This window comes from Zalophus californianus, chromosome 4 (assembly GCF_009762305.2).
Source record: "Zalophus californianus isolate mZalCal1 chromosome 4, mZalCal1.pri.v2, whole genome shotgun sequence".
NCBI classification, from domain to species: domain Eukaryota; kingdom Metazoa; phylum Chordata; class Mammalia; order Carnivora; family Otariidae; genus Zalophus; species Zalophus californianus.
In genome coordinates, this window is record NC_045598.1 from 90,971,321 (window position 1) to 90,983,897 (window position 12,577).

Genomic DNA, 12,577 nt, shown 5'->3' on the forward strand with positions numbered 1-12,577 from the left:
TGAACAGCCCAGGCCACACTCTGGAGGAAGAAAGACAACGTAGGAAGGAGTGCAAGCTATTCCCCGCCACCCTGGCTGAATCCCCTGACATGTGAGTAAGGCTATTCTAAACCATCCACTCCAGTTAAGCCAGCCTAGACCAAAAGAAATGTCCAGCCATCCCACAGAATCCTAAGGAATAACAAATATTTGTTGCTTTAAGTCACTAAGTGTTGGAATTATTTGTTATGTAAGCAAAAACTAACTGATACACTGCTTCTCCTTAGATTCAGCTTTCCCCATTAGCAGAATAGTAAGATGCTTAGGGGACAAGAGTTTGGCATGGACATAGAGGGAGAGAGTCCACGGAGGCCGCTCATAGACTATGTGCACCTAAGACTGCCTGTGCAAAGGGGCTTCTGCACAGTCTGTTCTAGAAAGCAGTTTGCAGTTTGAGTCTGAAGCTCAGAACGTTGAAGAGTGTCATTTCCCTGGCCTTGTACTACGGATTTGAATTAAGGAAGAGGACTGTAGCAGCAAAGGATTTAGGTATTTGGATCCCAGACCAAAAATCACCACCCCACCCATAAAATTACAAATATGAATAGGGATTAATAGGAGATAAGATTAGATAAGTAAGGGGCGCCTGGGTGGCTCACTCAGTTAAGCATCCAACTCTTGATTTCGGCTCAGGTCATGATCTTGCTCTGTGAGATGGAGTCCTGAGTCAGGCTCCATGCTAGGCATGGGGCCTGCTTAAGATTTTTTCTTTCCCTCTGCTTACCTCCCCCACCACCCCCATCTCTCTCCCTCTCTAAAAAAAAAAAAAAAAAAAAAAAAAAAAAAATAGATAAGATGGATCCAAATTACAGAGAAATTATGAAGAGCTGACATGAGGAAAGACAGGAAAAGTACATGATGGAAACAGGAATTTAAGAAGATACCTCTATTGGGGCTCTTTAGGGTGTATTGTCAGAAATATAAACTGAAAACAAGGAAGCCACTGTGATGTTGTCACATAATTCAGGCAGAAAGGGGAACATAAAAGGCCACTAGAAAATCACTTTAAAGCAAAATGGAGAACTCTCAACAAATATTTTATATAACTATATAAATTAAACAAAGCAGAGACTGGCTGCTATTTACCAATTCTGTTTCTCTTTCCTCCTGGGCCCATAGCTAGTCTACATCTCCCAGACTCCCTTGCAGTTAAGAATAGCCATGCAACTGGTTCTCATTACTGTCCATGCCATGAGGGCAAAAGTAATGTGTTCCACTTCCAGATCTAACCCATAAAAACTTCCTGTGGGATTCTCTGCCTTCTCTCTGTCTTTCCTTATCTACTGGCTGAATGGACCAGGATTCCAAGAATATAGAAAAGGAAAGAGCTGCAAGATGAAGGAGACTACGTCTGCAAGCAAACACATGGAAGCCTACCCACTAAGCAGAAACATCTGCTTTGAACTCTGTGGGAGCAAGAATTAAAGCTTTATTATATTAAGCCACTGAGATTTGGTGGTTTGTTTGACATAACAGCTAGCATTTCTTACCCAACATAACACAAATATATAACTTCAAACCTAATGATTTATAATATTTTAACAACAACAACAAAAAAAGTAGAGGGGAGGAGGTGCTATATTTCAAAGTACAGGGAATAGAGAGCAGGCCAACTTAACAGGAAATTTTAATGGAGTACAGTAAACACAATCTGAGACTTGTAAAGATGGAACTTAAAACCCAATATTGGAAGGGCTTATCTCATTAATAAAAAGCAGATACACAAGAAAGGAGGCAGAGAAATGGCAACATTCCAGAGTAAATCACTCCAGAGTAAAGCCCTGTCTGGGAATCCAGTATTCTGATAATACATGCAAATTAGAAAGTATTTAGTTGGGGATAAAAAAAGAAAGAAGACAAATTAAATGGCTATTGCCATGCTCCATAGAGCACCAAGCTAGATGAAAGTCACTACTTTCCTAATAGAGATTAAAAATTCAGGATAGAGTGCAACTGTGCTAATGACATCAACAGCTTCTAAAAGTCCCCTTCTGCTGTATCAGATTCAGTATCAGACTCAGTCTTTACTTGCCCTCCCTGTAATTTCATCTCATGGAAGACATAGAAAGCCCCAAAGGGAACTCATGTTCCAGACCTAATTCTGAGAAATAAGAGAAATGTGGTTGGCGATTGAGTAAAACAGGAAGTAGCCTTGTCACTTGGAGTTTTTAATAGGGAAGGAAAGGAAAGACGCAAAATGTTGGACATAAGCTTGAGAAAATAGGATATTTGATTATTTTAGAGAAAAGATAGACATGACTGGAGGTCCTGAAGAGGAATTTAGCACAAGAGTGTTACAATATTTTCAAAGTATGAAATTCTAGGTATATAGTCCTCAAAATCCTGTCCTGGTGGGAAAAAAGTGGAGAGACATTTAAAGAAATCAATGAGATTGCATAAAAGCTTTCTGATTAGCTCAGATTTAAAACTAAACATTGCAGGGAGGTGTGAAGGGATAGACATATAGACATAAAACCTGAAATAAATAGCTACAGGTATAGACTTTGTGCAGGTAGAAATGGTACCTGTTGTCCTTAATTCTCTATCTGTAAAAATTATATCAGAAAATCTAAAAACCTCCATACGTAGATCACAAACTTCAAGGGCAACTACTGTTTTGGTGTAGTCTCAAGAAATGGTAGAGAGAAGACATCTTGACTTTTGTTTCCATATTTTCCACCAAAAAGAATGATCTTCAAATATTTAAATTGGGATAAGCAAGTTAAATATTGTAATAAAGGGGAATGGCTGTTAAAGGAAATGAGAAGATAGTAGGAAGTCATCAGATGCTTTTCAATGTGTTTAATTCAAAAACAGTTTGAGAGGACAAACTGGGCATATGTTTGACTTCCTCTCCACTAGGTCCCATTGGAATAGAATAAAAATATACAAATGTAACCCAAGTAAATGTGTGGGTTCCTAGCTACAGACTCAACATGGTGCCTTCTTCAAAGAAAAAAATTCTGACATGTAAGTAAGACAGTAAGGAGTGCATTCTTAATTAGCAGCAAACATCTCTAATGCCTCTTTTTCTCTCAACTTCTCTATCTTCACCTAAGCAGCATCTATCCCTACACCTCTCAGTGTCCCACCTCTCTTTCCCCTTTTTCTCCACACCTGTGTGTGTGTGTGTGTGTGTGTGTGAACTTTCCCAAATACCTACTCCCGCAACTCCCTCAGGTTCTTGTTTTTCCTCCCCCTCCCTCCCCCTGCTGTAATATCTCACCACTCTGCCGCTGGAATGTCTGTCCTTCCCTGTGAACTGCGTCAGATAGCTTTAGAATTTCTGGAAGACCAGGTGTCTCCACTTTTCTCCTCAAAGAAAGAGATGTGTGGAATTCCCTGGCAAGTATAATTTTCTCATACTAACATATTTTCAGATCTTTATGTAGAATTTGTGATGAACAAAATCCTCATTACCCAAAAATTCTAAATCTATAAATATGATGTAAGACAAGGTGGCATCAGACAAATGTTTTTGACCGTTTTTGATGGAAAGTGAGTTGACTCATACTGACAGCCAGAGTTGGAATAAAATTAATGAACAAACAAACTAAGATCCCAGAAGCCTAGAGTACCAGTGGCAGTAGACTAATTCTTCTTTACAGAAACAAGAGAGATCCAACTCAAAGATGGCAAGTAGAGAATGCAGCATTAGATCCAGGGCAGCAGTCAGGCAAGAAGACAGTGAGATGCACTACTGTCCCTGTCAGGTAAAAGCAAACTGCTCTGTGGGTCTTTGCTACTACACAATTTAGAGAAACAAGGTATTTTCCAGATCAATAGCTGCATACCAGATGTGAGAAGCTATGTTGGTTGATTCCAGCAGAAAGAAAATATTAGGAACAATTGATGAAATTAAATTTACCACCTGATTAAGTTTATGATATTCTACTCTCATCATCCAGGATCCATCTGTCTTCTGCACAGACCAAACAGACAAGGTAATTTAAGAAGTAATAGGAATCACCGTCCATGCATCTTTAAAGTCCTTGATGGTAGCATTAATCTCTGCAGTTCCCCTAGAGATTCAATATTGCTTTTGATTTACAAATTTGTCCTTTCTATTAAAATAAAATTTAAACTACACATCAGAGTGAATATTTTGCTAGCTTCTTAATATGTCTATTCCAACTATACATTCAGGTCCTGGGGAAATAACCACAAGACAGATCTGTGGATCCATTGGGCCCACTGTGATAGAGACTCAGGGCAAAACTCCATTTAACACCTGCATTGGTCAAGATTGTCTATGCTATGCAGTAATGACAAATAGCCCCAAATATTGGTGCCTTACAAAAACAAAGCATAATTCCTTAATTCATGTTACAAGCCATCATTGATTTGGTATGGCTCTGTCCTACACTGTCTTCATTCCAGGACTCAGGCTAATAGCTGCTGCTGCTATCTGGAGCATTGCCTATCCTGTGATAGAAGGAAAGGAAACATGACAAAACATTTTAAAAATGTGCCTTAAAGCTTTTGTCCAGAATGACATATGTCACTCCTGCCTTCTTTCCACCAGTCAAAGCAAATCACATGGCCAACATGGCATACTATAATCCTGCCATCTTGAAGACACTTCAGGGAGAGAAAATGGAGAATTTGGAAAATAGTAATAAAATACACCATGTCATCTGACCTGTATGGACTTCCACCCTGACTGGTGGATCACAGTGGCATTTTGGAACCCTAAGAGGTAGTATCAGCTCAGAGGCAGTGGACAGTAATCCCAGAAAAGTCTGAGAATTTTTCAGTAGAAGACATAAAATATACAGTTATAACAAGGGTCATAGGTGTCTTCCTCCATGAGACAGACCTTACCTTCTAATCAAGGGGTTCTAGATTTGAGAACCAGCTCAGGTCTAGAAATAGTAAATAACATTAGCTCTCCATTGTGATTAAAATTAAGCCTCTACTCACAAACCTAGAACTTTTCTATTTTATAGATGAAGTAAAACCTTGTCACATAAAAGTAAAGTTGCCCATCTATATTTTAGGGATCGATTTTTCATGTCTTCATGATCAATTGGCCATCTTTAAAAATGTCTGTAGATTAAACACTCTCATTATCACTATTTGGTCTCAGTCTCACCTTGTCTTGGCATTATCGGTTACCACTCTATCACTGAGATCCATCATCCACAATGAAATCAAAGAGGCTATTTCTATGGCACTATCTTCAGCTGTCACATCCGGCCTTCAAGGACAGACACTAGAGCTCTTTCAAAGAAAACTGGTATACCTCTAAATAATGTCTTTCCCCAAATTTTGACAAAGGTAAAATCCTCTGAGAGGATATTATTAGTTTACTAGAGCTGTCATAACAAAATACCACAGATTGGGTGACTTAAACAACAGAAATTTATTTTTTCACAGTTCTGGAAGCTGGAAGTCCAAGATCAAGACATCAGCAGCATCTCTTCTGTTGAGACCTATTTCTTGAATCCCTGGTGTCTCTTCCTCTTCCTATAGGAGTACCAGTCATATTGGGTTTGGGCCTTAACCTTATGACCTCATTTAACCTGAACTGCCTCTTTAGAGGCCCTGTCTCCAAATATAGTCACCTTGGGAGTTAGGGCTTCATTCAATACATGAATGGGGAGAGGGGCAAAATTCAGTCCATAACACACTTTTTCACAATATGTTCTACCTTCTTTTACATATCAGACTTCTTGAGGTAGTGGATTCACTTGTTTTGCAATTATTGAGTGTGCAAGATCAAACTTTTGGTCGGGTTTTTTGTTGCACTGGTCCTATAATTCTAAAACGTAAGTTTTTATTTGGGGGCAGTCATGGAAGTACTCTGGTTTTCTGAGAATATCTTAAGCAGACATTTTACAACCCTGAGGTCATCATTTCTTTCTGTAATCTCTCCAGTGAACCCAGAAATATCCAATCTACTAGTTTCTTTGTCCTCACTCCAACAACATCCAAATATTGCAGCAGCCACTTGGTCTCCCCAAAACTGTACCTTTAATATTAGGCACTTCATGCTATGCAAGTACAGGTAATAATTTATGCAACCATTTTGTCCTTAGTTAATAATAATCACTACTAAGTAGGTCATCACTACTTCAAATCTTTACAACTCCAAATAACAAAGTTTAAATTCCTTTTTTTTTTTAATGATTTTATTTTTAAGTAATCTCTACACCCGATGTGGGGCTTAAACTCACAACCCTGAGACCAAGAGTCTCATGCTCCACTACCTGAACCAGCCAGGCACCCCCTAAATTCCTATTTTGGAAGCTCTTTTTCTTGAAGCCCTCTTAGTAAGTGTTCAGTCAGAAAAAAAATATCTCTCATAGGCAGTCCAAACAGGAAATGATCTAATATAGTCATCTCATATTGTTGAAAGGGCTAAGCGGTAGGAAGGAGCTACCCAGTAATCAGTAAACCACAGAAATCTGCTGGTAAAATTACAACTGCTAGGTCTAATAGGAAAATATAAGAAAGCCACTGCAGAAGCTCATGTTAATCTGTCACCATTTCTGATGGAGAAGAATAAACCCTATTTTACTTCCTCCTTCCACATTTCTTAGGCGTACCTTTCATTGGCCTACTCTAAACGAGGACCTTGCTGGCAAAGAATTCTGGGAAATGTAGTTCCCAGGCTTCCAGCCTCTATCTTGCAAAGGAAGACCGCAAAAGTTACCGAAACCAGCAGATAGACCTAGCACACATTTCTTTCCAGAAGCTTTGAAGGATATACTCCATAAAAATGAAAAGTTAAACCAAAAAGGAGCAAATCATGAGATCCTAGAAACTGAGAATTCAGAACAGCAGAGAGGCAAAAGAATTTTCCAGGAAGATGGAAACAAGAAGTTCTAGGATGACAGCTGTGTTAACTGTCTTTAGAGCAGCCAATCCAGGTTAGAACAAGAGGATATAGGATTTTAAGAAAGGTCTCCAAGGAAAACAAAAGAAACTGATAGAATAGTTTGACTCTATTCATAGGATTTTTACAGTACTGTTGGAGAGATAAGGAAGAATTAGGTCTAGGTCTAGGTACATAAAAATCTAAACAAATTAACAAAGCAAGGCAATAATTAACTCCAGGAAAAAATTCTAAAAGTACACTACTTGTTTTAACACATAATGTTTATAGTCTTAACACTATAAACACTAAATATTAGTTTAATCAGAATTGTATTATGATTATGTTGGATGGAGAGGAAGGAAGGAAAGTCAAGGTGGTTGTGTAAAAAAGTCAATTTTTTACCTTCTGTGATAGGAAGCCTGTGCTTCCTATTTTAGTTCTAAAATAGACAAATCTATAAGTAATAATGTGATCACATTAATTTTCGAGTTAGAGGTAACTATTCGAAGAAATGGCTAAAAAATCTAAAAGTGGTTGATTCTAGGAAGTGATTAGTGGCAATGGAGAGGGACAGAAAAGGGGTCTGCCATTTTTTGTTAGGAACCTGGTAAAATTATTTGACTATTAAAACTATATACACACATTAGTTAGTTATAAAATACAATAAGTCCTTTTAAAAGACTGAATGGGAGATAAAGGAATGGAGCACAAGTGGTAGCCTTGTGCTTCTCAAACTGTATCTACACACAAAGTATCTGGGGCTCTTGCTTCAGTAGATCTGGGTGGGATCTAAGAGTCTACATTTCTTTCAAGCTCCTGGTCCATGGACCATACTTTGAGTAACAAAATTATATACTATGCTTTGTCTTAGGGAAAGGGCACGCGCGAGAGAGACATCATTAGAGAGATACCAAGGATAAAAGTGAGGTTTTAGTTGGGAGAGGTTCTATTGTACCCCTGTTATCTTCTCCCCCCTCTACCTTTTCTGCCTGAAAATCTGATTCTTTAAGACCTAATTCAGATATCAGCTTGTCTATGAAACTTCCCTGATCTTTCGCCCCCTCCCAGTTGCAAGCAAAATTAATTATTTCCCAGTGTGGGGACTTCCAGAAAAATCTACACCCATAGGAGCATTTGTCTCACTGTATTGCTATAGTTGGTACTTGTCATTCTTCTCCCACTAAGGTGTGGGAAATAAATCATGACTTCCCCCCCCGCCAAATCTGTATAATCCTCGAATTCAGAATAGGTATGAGAAATATTAAAGTTTAAACAAATGCTTGGAAGAAACAAATCATGATGGATGAACACAGCAACAAGCTATAGTCACTAGAAATGTTTGGAAGACAGATGCATGCTCATTGGCAACATCATAGTAGAGATTTCTTTATTCCATAGGAAGATGATGATCCTATAAATCCCCTCCAGGATTCCATAATTTTCTGCCCTGGATGTTATGAAATAATAATAATATGAATATATGAAATAATGTTTCCAAAGGAGATACGTTATCACACTTTCATTAATTTATTTGGCAGAATATTTTAAGCTTTTAACATAACTGGTTACAGTTGATGACCTAAGTTAATAGGAAAAAATATTCTCTAGTACGGTAGAAATAGACTTAACACAAAGTTTTAGCTGTCAAGATCACTTTGGTAAGATTCAGATCCCACAAACAAAACTGACCTCAACTTGGCAGCTTCTGCACCCTAAATTATAGGACTAAAAAGAAAGTCAACACTCCTTCTAATTAGGGTGATAACCAGCTGTTAGCAATGAGCAAATGGCCTAGAGAGGGTAGATTGCCAGAGCAATTTTTAAATAGCAGGAAGTTCATTAAAATGATTAGGAAAGAGCAGTAAGAGATTGACACATTGTTCCAGCTAGTCCTGGGAGGTGGGAAGTGCAGGCCCCAGCTGGATATATCATTCCAGATCCTGGTTTAAGGCTACAGATGTCTGCTGATACAGGAGCTAATTATCATAATTAGAAAAAAAATTAACAACAAAAATAAACTGTCACAAGATAACAGCTAACGGCCTGTCATCTGCCAAAATTTAGGCTTCAATTTATACCCCAAGGTCTAGAAGGGAACTTACAGATCAGTTACTACTCAGTGGTTCTCATACCTGGATGCATGTTAGAATCACCAGGATGCTTCAGAAAAATTACTGATGCTCAAACCCGCAACCAGAGATTCTCACTTATTTGGTCCCTGCTGGGGCCTAATCTCAGGGTCATTAATGTACTCAAGGTCACCCAGTTTTTAGTAAGTTGCAGACTAGAGATGATCATTGTTGGTATCCAGGTCTGCACATGCTTTCCCCTACCCAGCTTCTGTCGTAACCAGCCCCTGTAACTAGCCCCTGATAGGCCACAGATGTAATGGATAAATGGCCTCACTCAGCATTTCATCTTTCAAACTCAAAACCATGTGTGGCTTAGTCCAACTGGAGAGACCATGTCAAAAGAGCCTTTTTTTCTATCAGGTAGAATATTCCTCTTTACTCATATCACAAGCCAATCTTGCAGAAGCCAGGAAGTTCTGAGTAAGGTCTGGGCAAAGAAATAATAATTCTATAATTCCCAATTGGCCTGCTTCATCCTGTAACCAAACAGCTGTTATCTGTTGAGTGTGCATGCCCACACAAACACAAACACTCACTTGGACTGTAACTCACATTCAGCTATAACCAAACAGTTCTCTCATGCCTCTAAAATCCAGAAAGATTTTAGCATTGATGTATTGGCACTTCCCCCCAAATACCAATACTTAATTCCATCTAACCCTGATAAATACCTTGACATCTATATTATAGATAAATCTAGTTAGCCAATAATTTTAAAATATATTCCAAATGGACAAAAACACATCATGGGGACAATGACCCATCATGTTACCCACTACTGTGATGCAGAACCTGCTCTCCCTTTCCAGATGGTGGTACCACCCCCTTCCCTGCACCCCAGGCCTGAGGACTCCCAGACTGTCAGCTGGGGTCATCCCAGGGCTCACCTCAGTTCCTTCCCCTTCCTCAGGGATCATCGTTCCTTGTTGACAGATGTTTCAGCGTCTTGAAAACTGTTATTTCACATATTTTGTTCCTTTTTTCTTTTAGTTGTTTTCAGGCAAGGGTTAAATATAGTCCCTCTTACCTTGACCCTAAAGCAAAAGCCTTGGAGGCAATTTTAATTTTAAAAGAGCAAATATTAAATGTATCATGTTTAGAATTTGATGAAGAGAAAATAAAATTGCTTTGTAACTGGCATCACTAGATTCACAGGGGAAATGATTCAGAGGCTGTTCTTTTCACCTTCCATAGATGTTCTGACTGCCAGATTTTCTCAGTTCTTAAGGTGTGTCACCTGTAAGACACATTATTAATTTAAAAGTAATTTGAGAGGGTTTGGTGAGAAACACCACATTGAATGTATACACCAATTGTAAGGTATATCTTTTTTTCAGAAATATTAACTTGTGGGAAAGTATTCATCTTAAAATTGAGGAAATGTGAGTTCCTTTTTTTTTTTTTTCTTAAGATTTTATTTATTTGAGAGCAAGCACAAGCAGGGGGAGTGGGAGAGGGAGAAGCAGTCTCCCTGCTGAGCAAGGAGGCCGACGAGGGACTCGATCTGAGGACCCTGGGGTCACGACCCCAGCCGAAGACAGACGCTCAAGCAACTGAGCCACCCAGGCATCCCTGATTTCCTTTTAACCTTGAATTTTTGTTACTATGACAGCCCTTCCCTCATTGCAAATACACCTCTGGAAGGCCGTAGCACTACTGATATGGCAAATTGACATGACAGAACCCTGGGATCCCAAACGTTCTGAATGGTGACTAGATTGTGTGAGTATTTCAGTCACACTGTGGATAAAAGAATCTTCTGTGGACCTTCCTAAGATCCTAATCAGCATATGTAACATTGTTTGAATGGGAAAATGGTTTCTGGGCAAAGAGACAATCACGTTCTTCCGCCATCCTCATGAACTCTCTTGGTTGCTTAGAGGGCAGGAAGGGAATTAGTGGTACTAAGAGCATTTCTCCCCAACCTCCTGGATTAGTGGTTCTCAAACTTCAGTGTGGGTCAGAATTACCTGGAAGGAATGTTGTCACACATACTGTTGGACCCCACTCCAGAATCTGACATGGTAAGTCTGAGGTGGGGCCCCAATATTTGCATTTCTAACAAGTTCCCAGGTGATGCTGATGCAGCTGGTCCTGGAAGCACACTTTAAGAATTAATGCTCTGGGGGCATCTGGGTGGCTCAGTCGTTAAGCGTTTGCCTTCGGCTCAGGTCATGATCCCAGGGTCCTCTGATCGAGCCCTGCTCAGCGGGAAGCCTGCTTCTCCCTCTCCCACTCCCCCTGCTTGTGTTCCTGCCCTCGCTGTCTCTCTCTCTGTCAATAAATAAATAAAATCTTTTTAAAAATAAATAAATAAATATTTAAAAAACAAAAAAGAATTAACGCTCCGGAGCATTGCAAGCATGTAAGGGGAAGAGAATCCACTGTCCTAAGGAACATTCTTCCCTCTTCTAGATTTAGTAATAAGCACAGGTTCAGCTTTGTACATATGGGGCATTTATAAGTCAGATGTTACCACTTTGAGGAATCCCCATCCTTAGAGACCCAAGCTTGTTTATCCTACAATTTTGTCACATTTTACCTATTTTACTTTTTTTAAGATTTTATTTATTTATTATTTATTTATTTATTTATTTGAGAGAGAGAGACAGAAAGAGAGAGGCAGGCAGAGGGAGATGCAGGCTCCCTGCTGAGCCAGGAGCCCAACGTGGGACTCGATCCCAGAACTACGGGATCATGACCGGGGCCAAAGGCAGACGCTTAACTGAGTGAGCCACCCAGGCGTCCCTCTCAGACTTGTTTTTGATGCCCTTGGCAGTTTTTTTTTTTTTTTAAGATTTATTTATTTATTTATTCATGAGAGACAGAGACAGAGAGGCAGAGGGAGAAGCAGGCTCCCAAGGAGCAGGGAGCCCAATGCGGGACTCGATCCCAGGACCCTGGGATCATGACCTGAGCCGAAGGCAGACGCTTAACCATCTGAGCCACCCAGGCGCCCGATGCCCTTGGCAGTTTTAAAAAAGTACTGGTCAGCTATTTTGTAGGAAGGCCCTCTTTTGGAATTCGTCCGATATTTTGATCATGATTAGACTGTGGATTATGAGTTTTGGGGAGGAGAATCACAGAGGTAAATTTCCATTTTCATCTCAGTATGTCAAGGGTACATGTGCAGCCCACAAGTAAGGAGTGGGAAGGTATGCCCTCCCTCCTGTAGGATGGAGGATCTACATAATTAATTTGAAGTTTTTCTGAATAGAATATTTGTCTCTTCTCCCCAGTTTATTTACTCAATAATTTATTTATATCAGTATGTACTCGTGGATATTTATTTTATACTTTGGGTTATAATCTAAAGCTACTGTATTTTGTTGCTCAAAACATTCTGGCTTTGGCCATTGGGAGCTTTCAGTTGGCCCCTGTGCACCTTTGCCATACCCCTTCTGTGTGTATTTATATGTATCTATAAATATTTCTATGTTAACCATCTTGATCAAGAGTGCCGTGAAATTTTACTGAAGCCACCAATTCTAACCCATTACCACATGGGTCATTCTCTCCCTTCTCTGAAAACTCCCAATCGAATAGTCAGAAACTTGGCAACAACCAGCTGCCATTCACTTAC